Source organism: Rhamphochromis longiceps, linkage group LG22 (genome assembly GCF_057381845.1).
Source record: "Rhamphochromis longiceps isolate RC_006_pf linkage group LG22, R_longiceps_female_GT1.1, whole genome shotgun sequence".
Classification (NCBI taxonomy): domain Eukaryota; kingdom Metazoa; phylum Chordata; class Actinopteri; order Cichliformes; family Cichlidae; genus Rhamphochromis; species Rhamphochromis longiceps.
Window position 1 is genome coordinate 33477219 of NC_140577.1, and position 14269 is coordinate 33491487.

Here is a 14269-nt window from a genome sequence, read left to right on the forward strand (position 1 = left end):
AGTCTTTTTCCATGGCCTCTCCGAACTCCTCCCACACCCGAGTTTTTGCTTCAGCCACTGCCCGAGCCGCATTCCGCTTGGCCTGTCGATACCTGTCGGCTGCCTCTGGAGTCCCACAGGCTAACCAAGCCCGATAGGACTCCTTCTTCAGCCTGGTGGCTCCCTTCACCTCTGGTGTCCACCATTTGGTTCGGGGATTACAACCACGGCAGGCACCAACCACCTTGCGGCCGCAGCTCAACGCAGCAGCTTCGGCAATGGAGACGCTGAACATGGTCCATTCAGACTCAATGTCCCCAGTCTCCCTCGGAATGCTGTTGAAGCTCTGCTGGAGGTGTGCGTTGAAGATCTCGCGGACTGGGGCCTCTGCTAGACGTTCCCAGCACACCCTCACTACGCGTTTAGGTGCACCAGGTCTGTCCAGCGTCCTCCCCCGCCACCTGATCCAACTCACCACCAGGTGGTGATCAGTTGACAGCTCAGCCCCTCTCTTTACCCGAGTGTCCAGAACATATGGTCGCAGGTCTGCTGATACGATTACAAAATCGATCATCGACCTACGGCCTAGAGCGTCCTGGTGCCACGTGCACTTATGGACACTCTTATGTTCGAACAGGGTGTTCGTTATGGCCAAACTGTGATTAGCACAGAAGTCCAATAACAAAGCACCGCTCGGGTTCAGATCAGGGAGGCCGTTCCTCCCAATCACGCCTCCAGGTCTCGCTGTCGTTACCCACGTGAGCATTGAAGTCTCCCAGCAGGACAACAGAGTCTCCAGGTGGAGCACCCTCCAGAGCCCAAGCCATGTGTCGAGGTGAGCCCGACTATATCTAGCCGGTACCTCTCAACCTCAAGCACTAACTCAGGCTCCTTCCCCACCAGAGAGGTGACATTCCATGTCCCTATTGCCAGTCTTGGCAGCCGGGGGTCAGTCCGCCAGGGCCTCCGCTCCTGGCCACCACCCGGCACACAATGCACCCGACCCCTATGGCGCCTCCTGCGGGTGGTGGGCCTGCGGGAGGATGGGCCCATGTCTCCTCTTCGGGCTGTGCCCGGCCGGGCCCCATGAACTAAGGCCCGGCCACCAGACGCTCGCCCTCGGGCACCCTCCCCGGGCCTGGCTCCAGGGCGGGGCCCCGGTAACCCTATCCCGGGCAGGGTAAACTGTTCCCTCGGTATCCTTTTCATAAGGGTCTTCTGAATCGCTCTTTGTCTGGTCCCTCACCCAGGGCCAATTTGCTGCTGAGTAACGACCCTATCTAAATCCCAGTAACGAGTAACGCATTCCTGGTTTTGGCATAATAACTAGGTACCGTGCTCGTTACCACAATAATAACGTAGTTACTGTAACGCGTTACTTAATAACGCGTTAGTTCCAACACTGGTTATTATTATATTTACATGCTTCCAGCTCCCATTTCTGCTCGATGACAACTCGTACTTTTCCACTCACCTTTTTCTCCCTCCTCGCGCTCACAGACACATAACGGGTATGGCAGTCCATTCTCCCTGCAGCACGGACTACAGGGAGTGCAGAATTATTAGGCAAATGAGTATTTTGTCCACATCATCCTCTTCATGCATGTTGTCTTACTCCAAGCTGTATAGGCTCGAAAGCCTACTACCAATTAAGCATATTAGGTGATGTGCATCTCTGTAATGAGAAGGGGTGTGGTCTAATGACATCAACACCCTATATCAGGTGTGCATAATTATTAGGCAACGTCCTTTCCTTTGGCAAAATGGGTCAAAAGAAGGACTTGACAGGCTCAGAAAAGTCAAAAATAGCGAGATATCTTGCAGAGGGATGCAGCAGTCTCAAAATTGCAAAGCTTCTGAAGCGTGATCATCGAACAATCAAGCGTTTCATTCAAAATAGTCAACAGGGTCGCAAGAAGCGTGTGGAAAAACCAAGGCGCAAAATAACTGCCCATGAACTGAGAAAAGTCAAGCGTGCAGCTGCCAAGATGCCACTTGCCACCAGTTTGGCCATATTTCAGAGCTGCAACATCACTGGAGTGCCCAAAAGCACAAGGTGTGCAATGCTCAGAGACATGGCCAAGGTAAGAAAGGCTGAAAGACGACCACCACTGAACAAGACACACAAGCTGAAACGTCAAGACTGGGCCAAGAAATATCTCAAGACTGATTTTTCTAAGGTTTTATGGACTGCTGAAATGAGAGTGAGTCTTGATGGGCCAGATGGATGGGCCCGTGGCTGGATTGGTAAAGGGCAGAGAGCTCCAGTCCGACTCAGACGCCAGCAAGGTGGAGGTGGAGTACTGGTTTGGGCTGGTATCATCAAAGATGAGCTTGTGGGGCCTTTTCGGGTTGAGGATGGAGTCAAGCTCAACTCCCAGTCCTACTGCCAGTTTCTGGAAGACACCTTCTTCAAGCAGTGGTACAGGAAGAAGTCTGCATCCTTCAAGAAAAACATGATTTCCATGCAGGACAATGCTCCATCACACGTATCCAAGTACTCCACAGCGTGGCTGGCAAGAAAGGGTATAAAAGAAGAAAAACTAATGACATGGCCACCTTGTTCACCTGAGCTGAACCCCATTGAGAACCTGTGGTCCATCATCAAATGTGAGATTTACAAGGAGGGAAAACCGTACACCTCTCTGAACAGTGTCTGGGAGGCTGTGGTTGCTGCTGCACGCAATGTTGATGGTGAACAGATCAAAACACTGACCAAATCCATGGATGGCAGGCTTTTGAGTATCCTTGCAAAGGAAGGTGGCTATATCGGTCGCTGATTTGTTTTTGTTTTGTTTTTGAATGTCAGAAATGTATATTTGTGAATGTGGAGATGTTATATTGGTGTCACTGGTAAAAATAAATAATTGAAATGGGTATATATTTGCTACATTCTTTAGGGTGACGCCTGTAGCATTCAGCTTAGCACAACAACAACGAAAAAAAGGTGCTGGGCCTTTCTCAATATGTATACTTGTGCGTACTTGCGTTCTCGTGTACTCGTGATACGTCATCAGTCGGAGACCAAGTACTGTTCCAATTCGAAGTCCGCATCAAGCCGAGAACGCGAAAAAAATCCCGGATGTGTTCTCGCTCCGCCCGTTTTGTCGAGCATGCATCGGTGGTGACTTGTGTGGACTTGGTACAGCTAAATATCCCAGAATGCATTTCATCCAAAACTCAAACACGGCAATGGCGGACGAGCGGGGCTAAAAACATTTAAATATTACTCTTTCTGGGTCACAAAATACATGTACACTATTTTTATTCAATTCAATTCAATTTTATTTATATAGCGCCAAATCGCAACAAAAGTCGCCTCAAGGCGCTTCATAGATACAGAGAAAAACCCAACAATCATATGACCCCCTATGAGCAAGCACTTTGGCGACAGTGGGAAGGAAAAACTCCCTTTTAACAGGAAGAAACCTCCGGCAGAACCAGGCTCAGGGAGGGGCGGAGCCATCTGCTGCGACCGGTTGGGGTGAGAGAAGGAAGACAGGATAAAAGACATGCTGTGGAAGAGAGACAGAGGTTAATAACAGATATGATTCAATGCTGAGAGGTCTATTAACACATAGTGAGTGAGAAAGGTGACTGGAAAGGAAAAACTCAATGCATCATGGGAATCCCAATTTGTGCATGTAAATGAAGAGTCCTCTTCACACACTGAGGTTAATTATGGAGTTCCACAGGGTTCAGTGCTAGGACCAATTCTGTTTACATTATACATGCTTCCCTTAGGCAGTATCATTAGAAGACATAGCATACATTTTCACTGCTATGCAGATGACACCCAGCTCTATCTGTCCATGAAGCCAGATAACACACACCAATTAATTAAACTGCAAGAATGTCTTAAAGACATAAAGACCTGGATGGCCGCTAACTTTCTGCTTCTTAATTCAGATAAAACTGAGGTTATTGTACTCGGCCCTGAAAAGCTTAAAAATATGGTATCTAACCAGATTCTTACTCTGGATGGCATTACCTTGGCCTCCAGTAACGCTGTGAGGAACCTTGGATTCATTTTTGACCAGGACATGTCCGTCAATGCACATATTAAACAAATATGTAAGACTGCGTTCTTCCATTTGTGCAACATCTCTAAAATTAGAAATATCCTGTCTCAGAGTGACGCTGAAAAACTAGTTCATGCATTTATTACTTCCAGGCTGGACGACTGTAATTCATTATTATCAGGATGTCCAAAAAACTCACTGAAAAGCCTTCAGTTAATCCAAAATGCTGCAGCAAGAGTCCTGACAGGGACTAGAAAGAGAGAGCATATTTCTCCTGTTTTGGCTTCCCTTCATTGGCTTCCTGTTAAATCCAGAATTGCATTCAAAATCCTGCTCCTCACATACAAGGTCTTAAATAATCAGACCCCATCTTATCTTAATGACCTTGTAGTACAATATCACCCTATTAGAGCACTTCGCTCTTGCTCTGCAGAACTACTTGTTGTTCCTAGAGTATTTAAAAGTAGAATGGGAGGGAGAGCCTTCAGTTTTCAGGCCCCTCTTCTGTGGAACCAGCTTCCAGTTTGGATTCAGGAGACAGACACTATCTCTACTTTTAAGATTAGGCTTCAAACTTTCCTTTTTGCTAAAGCATATAGTTAGGGCTGGACCAGGTGACCCTGAATCCTCCCGTAGATATGCTGCAATTGTCACGGATTGCCGGGGCAAGCCGTGTGGAATGTAGGAAGGACCCAAAAGGCAGCAGCTCTGGTGCAGGTGAGTGTTTATTAACAGGGGTGGGTAAGTACAAACAGCGGTGGCGACAAAACATGAAACTGGAAACCTAAACTGGGTAAACTAATAAGACAAACCAGAACGAGGATGCAGGGAGGTCCGGAGAAATACATATGGGAAGACGCAGGGAGACCAAGGGGAAACAACACAGACGAACCAGCAATTACTAAGACAGAAAATACAACTTAAATACACTCAGAGAACACAGGGAGATTACACACAGGTGGGAAACACAGCTGGGAGTGATTAACATAACGAGACTAGGGAGGCAAACTGAAAACACTCACATAAGACGCAGACCTTCACAATAAAACAGGAACACACGGGCAGAACAGAGTAAACACTAAACAAAGGAAGAACAGAACCAAAATCGAAGAGAAAACACAAAATGCTGGGTCAAAAGGACCCAGGATCATGACAGAACCCCCCCCCCCCCCCCTCAAGGGCTGGCTCCCGACAGCCCAAAAACAAAACAAAAAAAACAGAAAACAACCCGACCAGGGCGGGAGGAGGGGGTCCAGGACGGAGGGCTCGAGGCAAAACAAAACAGGAGCACCAGAAGGCCAGAAGACAAAAAGAAAAACAAAACACAAGTCCAAAACCAAAAGAAAAGCACACCAAAGCACAGGAAAACCGAGTCCAAAACAGAGTCCGGGGGCCGGCCGCGCGAAAGGCAACGGCGGCCACTCAGGCGATGGCGGTCCGGGGGCCGGCCGCGCGGAAGGCAACGGCGGCCACTCAGGCGAAGAGGGTCCGGGGGCCGGCCGCGCGGAAGGCAACGGCGGCCACTCAGGCGATGGCGGTCCGGGGGCCGGCCGCGCGGAAGGCAACGGCGGCCACTCAGGCGATGGTGGCCGGCCAGTAGCCTAGCCAGCGGTCTAGAAAACGGCCGCTTAGCTCCAGACCCAAACGAGGCCGGGCCAGGCGAGGCTGAGGCCACAGCAGGCGGAGATGATGAAGCCGGGCCAGGCGGAGATGATGAAGCCGGGCCAGGCGAGGACGATGAAGCCGGGCCAGGAGAGGACGAAGCTGAAGCCGGGCCAGGCGAGGACGAAGCTGAAGCCGAACCAGGCGAGGATGAAATTGGACCAGGCGAAGCTGGAGCTGAAGCTGAAGCTAGACCAGGCGAGGATGAAACTGGACCAGGCGAGGCTGGAGCTGAAGCTGAAGCTAGACCAGGCGAGGATGAAACTGGACCAGGCGAGGCTGGAGCTGAAGCTGAAACTGGACCAGGCGAGGCTGGAGCTGAAGCTGAAGCTGGACCAAGCGAAGCACAGGCAGAAGCTGGACCAGGCGAAGCACAGGCAGAAGCTGGACCAGGCGAGGATGAAGACTCTGATGAAGCTGGACCAGGCGAGGATGAAGACTCGGATGAAGCTGGACCAGGCGAGGATGAAGGCTCTGAGGCTGGACCAGGCGAGGCTGAAGGCTCTGAGGCTGGACCAGACGAGGCTGATGATGAAGCTGCAGCCGGCGAGGAGGATGATGAAGCTGCAGCAGGCGGCTGGACGGGCTCCTCGGGCCCCCCAGCTGATGAGGTAGGAAGCTGGACGGGCTCCTCGGGCCCTCCAGCGGAGACATGAGACGAAAACCGGAGCGGTCCTTCGGACCCTCCAGCGGAGACAGGAGACGAAGGCCGGAGCGGTCCCTCGGACCCTCCAGCGGAGACTAGAGACAAAGGCCGGAGCGGTCCCTCGGACCCTCCAGCAGAAGTCAACACTAAGCCAGCAGTCATGGAGTCTTCTGGCAAACACGAAGGCAACTGGCAATGCACTGAGCACTGGCTCTGCCCAGGCAACGCTGACATGGTGCAGTTCTCAGGTGGCTGCATAGACTTCAGGGGTCCAGAATCAGCTGGGGACTGAGACCTAGCCTCTGGGGAAGCCCTGGAGCGGCAAACTGTGCCAATGGCGGCTGAACCGCGAAAAGCCCCTTGAGGTGATATTAGACTTTCTCCCTGCATGGAGTGAATGAGTGAAACCGGGGATACTGGAGCCGGAGCTACTGGGACCTGCGCTACAGGCGGCACTGGAGCTACTGGGGCCTGCGCTACAGGCGGCACTGGAGCTACTGGGGCCTGCACTACAGGCGGCACTGGAAGGGACACGGGTGGCTCTGGGGCCTGGGGCCCAATTCATGTTACGACCCGTCTAGGGCCAGGCCATAACATGAGCGAGGCACTCGCTTCCCCCCCCCAAGACCCAAGCAGTCACACGCAACAAATCCGTTAGATGTGAAGTGATTTATTTACAAGGTGAATAAAGAGAACCAAAACGGGAGTGTCAACACTTCAGGGTGAGCCAAGGCCAAATCAATAAACAAAACAAACCTACACAAATCCCGCACCCCTGACCTCACCAAAATAAAGTCAAAATAAAGACAGAGTCTGACCTCCTTAACCAACTCAAAAACAGGAGAAAACGGGTGATCAAAATAAACGGCAGCTCACCCCTACCCACTCCACTTCCACAATTTTCGCACGTATACTGCAGCTGAATTGGGGGCTCGTCCTCTGCCTTTTTCTGTGGGTTTTTGCGTGTGTTTGGTCTGTTGGCGGTTTTCTTGGGTGTGGGGGTGGTAGGTGTGTGGAATTATGGAGTTTTCTTTGGATGATTTTGTTACTTCGCCTTCGTGGGATAGAATTGTGAAGTGCAGGAAAGCAGATTTGCTTATCATTGCTAGTTGTTATGATGTTCAAGTGTCCTATGGTGCCCGCAAAGCGGTGGTTAGGGACGCTTTGTGTGCAGAGTTGGTGGAGCGAGGCGTTCTTCCTGCCCCGCAGGCAGCTGTAGAGCAGCCTGATGGCGGGGGTGTGAAGGTGGCTCCGGAGGCTGAGCCGGGGTCGGATGCCAAAGGGCCTGTTAACGTGCTACCAGCCGAGGCGGACTCTGATGCGGCTGAGGCGGGCTCTGACACAGCCGAGGCGGACCCTGATGCTGCTGGGGCGAAGCCTGAAGCAGCTGAGTCTGGTACGGCCGGGGAACCCCTGGCGGGGCGGTCTACGGAAGATCTCCGTTTGACCCTCCGTATTAGGGAGGTGGAAGCCCGTGCTAAAGAGCTTGAGGTACAAGCAATGCACCTCCGTGTCAGAGCTTTGGAGCTGGAGCGAAAGCCCTCCACATCTGCCTCTAGTCATCCTAGTACGTCCACCGCGGTCCCGACAGGTTTTGACATCACCAAACACGTTAAACTGGTTCCCCCGTTTCGTGAGGCTGAAGTGGATTCCTATTTTAACGCTTTTGAGCGTATAGCGGCCGCGTTAAGTTGGCCGAAGGAATTTTGGCCGCTGCTGTTACAATGCAAATTGGTTGGCAAAGCCCAGGAGGTGTGTACCAGTTTATCAATTGAAGATAGCCTGGATTATGACGTCATGAAGAAGACTGTGTTGCAGGCATATGAGCTCGTCCCAGAAGCCTACCGTCAAAAATTTAGGAAGTGTGAAAAAACCGCCAATCAGACATTTGTGGAGTTTGCCCGTGAAAAAAGTCGCCTGTTTGAACGATGGTTGCAGGCCAGTAAAGCACAGGATTTCGAGGGGCTGAAAGAGCTTCTTTTGTTAGAGGAATTCAAAAACTGTTTGCCGGACCAAGTAGTTATTTATCTGAATGAGCAAAAGGTGCCCTCACTTGCTAAAGCGGCAGTGATGGCTGATGAGTTTACTCTCACCCACAAAACTATATTTTCAGCCGCTGTCTCACAGAATATTAGGGTGGGACAGGAAAGGAAGATAAAGTCACCAAAGATAGGACTGAAAGATAGACAGGAGGATGGTGTTAATCGCGACTGTTTTTATTGTCGCGGACCCGGACATCTAATCGCTGCCTGTCCTGCGCTCCGGAGGAAAGAGCAGCGCAAAGGCTCTAGAAATCCAGCGGGCGTAGGTCTCATCAAAGTTGTCCCTTTGCCTAAATCGCATTCCACTCTCACCCGTGATTTGCACCATGTGGATGCAGAAATAGAGCCACGTTTTAAACCGTTCATCACGAAAGGCTTTGTTTCTGTGACGGGAGAAGAGGGGGACAAAGTGCCTGTTACTATTCTTCGGGACACAGGTGCGCATCAGTCGTTTATGTTGGATAGTGTACTACCATTGTCAGATAAAACTGCTTGTGATTCGGATGTGTTGGTTTGGGGAATTAAGATGAGCGTTCTTCGGGCGCCGTTACACAAAGTCCATTTACATTCGCCCGTGAAAACGGGGCATGTCAAAGTTGCGGTGAGTTCCCAGTTGCCGATTAAAGGGGTTTCGTTTATTTTAGGAAATGACTTGGCTGGTGGGACAGTTTTCCCACCGCCTGAAGTGGTGGAAACGCCTATTTCTTCTGTCACTGAGGTTGCAGCCCCTTTGTTAAATGTGTTTCCTGTTTGTGCAATCACTCGTGCGCAGTCACGCAAATTTGATGACGTTATGGATGTTGCTGACACGTTTATGGCGACGCCAGACGAGAGAATATCTCCCAGCCGTGAGAGTGACAGAACAAAAAGCGATGTGATGAAACTGATGCCAGAGCTGGATGAGAAATTGAATAGGGATGCATTGATAACCGCTCAGCAGAATGACTCATCACTGGCTCCCTGTTTTCTATCTGCAGCTAAGAGTGCAGGAAGTGAATCACCCACTTCTTATTTTTTGCAAGATGGAGTTCTTATGAGGAGGTGGTCCTCTGACCGGTGTGGTTTGCCTGGTGCTACGCAGGTGGTGGTGCCGAAGCCACATCGAGGGCAGGTGCTTAGCTTAGCGCATGATGCCAGCATGGCTGGACATCTTGGGGTGAACAAAACATATCATCGGGTGTTGCGCAACTTCTTTTGGCCAGGGTTGAAAGCTGATGTGGTGGCATATTGCCGTACCTGTACCACATGTCAGATGGCGGGGAAACCTAACAGACCTATTCCACCTGCTCCGTTACATCCTATTCCAGTAATAGGTGAGCCGTTTGAAAAAGTAATATTGGATTGTGTGGGTCCCCTGCCAAAAACCAAATCCAGACACCAATACATACTTACAATAATGTGTTCAGCAACAAGGTACCCAGAGGCAATTCCACTACGCACGCTGAAAGCAAAACCGGTGCTAAAAGCACTACTTAAATTTTTCTCTACTTTCGGGCTTCCAAAGGTTGTTCAAACAGACCAAGGAACGAATTTCACCTCAAAATTGTTTGCACAGGTTGTGGAGGAGTTGCACATAAAACATGTAAAATCCAGTCCATACCACCCGGAAAGTCAAGGTGCTCTGGAAAGATTCCATCAAACCCTCAAAGCTATGCTGCGCAAGTTCTGCGCGGGGTCGGATAGAGAATGGGATGAGGGTCTGCCGTTATTGTTGTTTGCAGTCAGAGAAACCACTCAGGAATCCTTGGGATTCAGTCCGATGGATCTGGTGTTTGGACACGTGGTCCGCGGTCCCCTCCGCCTTCTGAAGGAGAGGTGGTTGTCAGAAACTTCTGAAACTCAGCATAATGTTCTGGATTATGTTAGCGGACTTCGGGAAAAGCTTCACCTTGCATGTCAGGTAGCTCGAGAGAATCTGTCACATACGCAAGCTAAAATGAAAACTCGCTATGATAAAAAGGCTGTTTGCAGAAGTTTTCAGCCGGGAGAGAAAGTGTTGGTGTTGTTGCCTGTGGTAGGGTCCAGCTTATCAGCTCAGTTCGCTGGCCCATATGTGGTGGAACAAAAACTCAGTGACAACAACTATGTGATCCAGACCCCAGACCGCCGGAGAAAGTCTAGGGTTTGTCATATTAATCTGTTAAAATCGTTTCACTCGAGGAGTCCTTCGGGTGCGCCGTCTCCAGTGTGCGCCGCTAGTACTGTTTCTCCCTATGAACCCTCTGATGACGGGCTACTCCAGAAAAGTGAAGCGCTGGGTAGCGGCCGGTTGAAAAATTCGGAGATCTTAAATGATTTAGACGCATATTTAGTCCACCTGTCTGAACCCGCTCGAGCTGACATCACTGATCTGATAGAAAAGAACTTATCACTTTTTTCTGATCACCCTCGTCAAACTGCGGTCCTGTGCCACGATATTGATGTGGAAGGACATAAACCGATTAAGCAACATGCTTACCGAGTGAACCCAGTGAAAAGGGCGATAATGCAGAAGGAAGTTGACTATCTCTTAGAACACGGTTTAGCCTTTCCGAGCGCCAGCGCATGGAGTTCGCCGTGTGTGCTAGTACCAAAATCCGACAACACTCCTCGGTTTTGTAATGATTACAGGAAAGTTAACGCTGTTACCAAACCTGATTCATTTCCTCTTCCTAGAATGGAGGATTGTATTGATAGAGTGGGATCGGCATCGTTTGTAACCAAACTTGATTTGTTAAAAGGTTACTGGCAAGTACCTTTAACTCCCCGAGCCTCTGAAATATCTGCTTTTGTTACACCGGACCATTTTCTCCAGTATACGGTTATGCCGTTTGGGTTGCGTAATGCACCCGCTACTTTCCAGCGCCTTATGGCCAAAGTACTGGCGGGCGTGAATAACTGCGATGCCTACCTGGACGATGTTGTCATTTACTCATCCACCTGGTCTGACCACTTACAAACACTCTCTCTCGTTTTCAGCCGTTTTCAGGAGGCCTCGCTTACGTTGAACCTAGCCAAATGTGAATTTGGCAGAGCCACCATCACATATCTGGGAAAACAGGTGGGTCAGGGACAGATACTGCCGGTGACCGCGAAAATACAGGCGATCGTTGAGTTTCCAGTCCCACAAACGAGAAGGGCGCTGCGCCGATTTCTAGGAATGTGTGGTTATTATAGAGGGTTTTGTAAGAACTTTGCCACTGTCGTCGTTCCTCTCACCGATTTGATCAGTCCGATGAAGCCTTTTGTGTGGACGCCTGTTTGTCAGACTGCTTTCGAGTCTGCGAAAGCATTACTGTGCAGTTCCCCTGTTCTTACGGCCCCGAAGTTTATGTCCCCTTTCAAGCTCGAGGTTGACGCTAGTGCGGTTGGTGCAGGAGCTGTCCTTATGCAGGAAGACCATTGCGGCGTGGATCGCCCAATTTGTTACTTCTCAAAAAAATTCAACAAACATCAGATGAACTACAGTACCATTGAAAAGGAAGCCCTTGCCTTGTTGTTAGCCCTACAGCATTTCGAGGTGTATATCGGATCCAGCTCTATCCCTGTTCAAGTGTTCACTGACCATAACCCATTGGTTTTTCTCTCCCAGATGCAGAACTCAAATCAGAGACTTATGCGTTGGTCCCTTCTCTTGCAAGACTTCAACACGGGAGACTGAGCTGAAAGGGACACGGGAGACTGAGCTGAAAGGGACACGGGAGACTGAGCTGAGGGGGACACGGGAGACTGAGCTGAGGGGGACACGGGAGACTGAGCTGAGGGGGACACGGGAAACTGAGCTGAGGGGGACACGGGAAACTGAGCTGAGGGGGACACTGGAAACTGAGCTGAGGGTGGCTGCCAGGGAGCTAACTGAGCTGAGGGTGGCTGCGAGGGAGCTAACTGAGCTGAGGGTGGCTGCGAGGGAGCTAACTGAGCTGAGGGTGGCTGCGAGGGAGCTAACTGAGCTGAGGGTGGCTGCGAGGGAGCTAACTGAGCTGAGGGTGGCTGCGAGGGAGCTAACTGAGCTGAGGGTGGCTGCGAGGGAGCTAACTGAACTGAGGGTGGCTGCGAGGGAGCTAACTGAACTGAGGGTGGCTGCGAGGGAGCTAACTGAACTGAGGGTAGCTGCGGGGGAGCTAACTGAGCTGGGAGTAGCTGCACAGGCGATACGCAGCTCGCGTTGACATCCGCCACACAAAACACAGCCCCTGAATGAACAGTCACGTTGTCTGGAAAAGACACAGAGTCCTCACTCACCACAGCCGGTAAATTAGAAGTCCGAACGTCCGGCTGTGGGGTGGCGCGTCGGCGGCGCGATCGGCATTTCCTCCCCGCAGACGGCTCCGACGGGCCGGGCAAGATCATATCCGGCGAGTCGGGCAGCGAGGCAGGAGTGGCTGAGAGAAGGTGAGGTGTGTGCTGGAGAAAAGCCTGCATGGTCGGAGGAAGCGATTTTAGAAGCCATGGCAGGCCGGAAAAGAGCCGTTGTAGCCGGCTTTCGACGGTGCGGCGAAGCTCCTCTGGAGGGTTTTCAAGCCACAGCCCGAGGAGAATCTCCACGTTATATGTAACGTCGTCCTGGAGCTCCTCGGACGGATTTACTGCTGCTGGGTCCATGGTGGCTGGTTCGTACTGTCACGGATTGCCGGGGCAAGCCGTGTGGAATGTAGGAAGGACCCAAAAGGCAGCAGCTCTGGTGCAGGTGAGTGTTTATTAACAGGGGTGGGTAAGTACAAACAGCGGTGGCGACAAAACATGAAACTGGAAACCTAAACTGGGTAAACTAATAAGACAAACCAGAACGAGGATGCAGGGAGGTCCGGAGAAATACATATGGGAAGACGCAGGGAGACCAAGGGGAAACAACACAGACGAACCAGCAATTACTAAGACAGAAAATACAACTTAAATACACTCAGAGAACACAGGGAGATTACACACAGGTGGGAAACACAGCTGGGAGTGATTAACATAACGAGACTAGGGAGGCAAACTGAAAACACTCACATAAGACGCAGACCTTCACAATAAAACAGGAACACACGGGCAGAACAGAGTAAACACTAAACAAAGGAAGAACAGAACCAAAATCGAAGAGAAAACACAAAATGCTGGGTCAAAAGGACCCAGGATCATGACAGCAATAGACATAGGCTGCCGGGGGATTCCCATGATGCATTGAGTTTTTCCTTTCCAGTCACCTTTCTCACTCACTATGTATTAACAGACCTCTCTGCATTGAATCATATCTGTTATTAACCTCTGTCTCTCTTCCACAGCATGTCTTTTATCCTGTCTTCCTTCTCTCACCCCAACCGGTCGCAGCAGATGGCCCCGCCCCTCCCTGAGGTTTCTTCCTGTTAAAAGGGAGTTTTTCCTTCCCACTGTCCCCAAAGTGCTTGCTCATAGGGGGTCATATGATTGTTGGGTTTTTCTCTGTATCTATGAAGCGCCTTGAGGCGACTTATGTTGTGATTTGGCGCTATATAAATAAAATTGAATTGAATTGAATATATAAGTCACTTAGATCACTTCTAAATGTTAATGTTTGGTTTATTTCAGTGTTTTATTTGTTCCTGAGTATACCGGTTTGGCTGTGATTAAAGTTAAGCTTCATAACATATTACTCACAGTTAAATTAAGAGGGGACGGCAGTAAAAACTCTGGACCTGTGACATCATCAAGTACGCTGGTGTTCCAATTGTACAAAACGCGAGTCCGTGCTCGCGTTCTCAGCAAGTACGTACTCCCGTGTGATCTCGGCAAGACCGGTCTCGCCGAGAACGCGAGTACGTACTTGCGTACTTAGAATTGAGAAAGGGCTGGTCTCTCTTCCAGGAAACACACAGTCGCAGAGAGAGCGCGTCACCCTGTAACCATGGCAACCGTAACGCTGCCGCCTGCAACAACAGAACGACAGAACAAACAAAACCCAAACAATATGAAACAGGAAA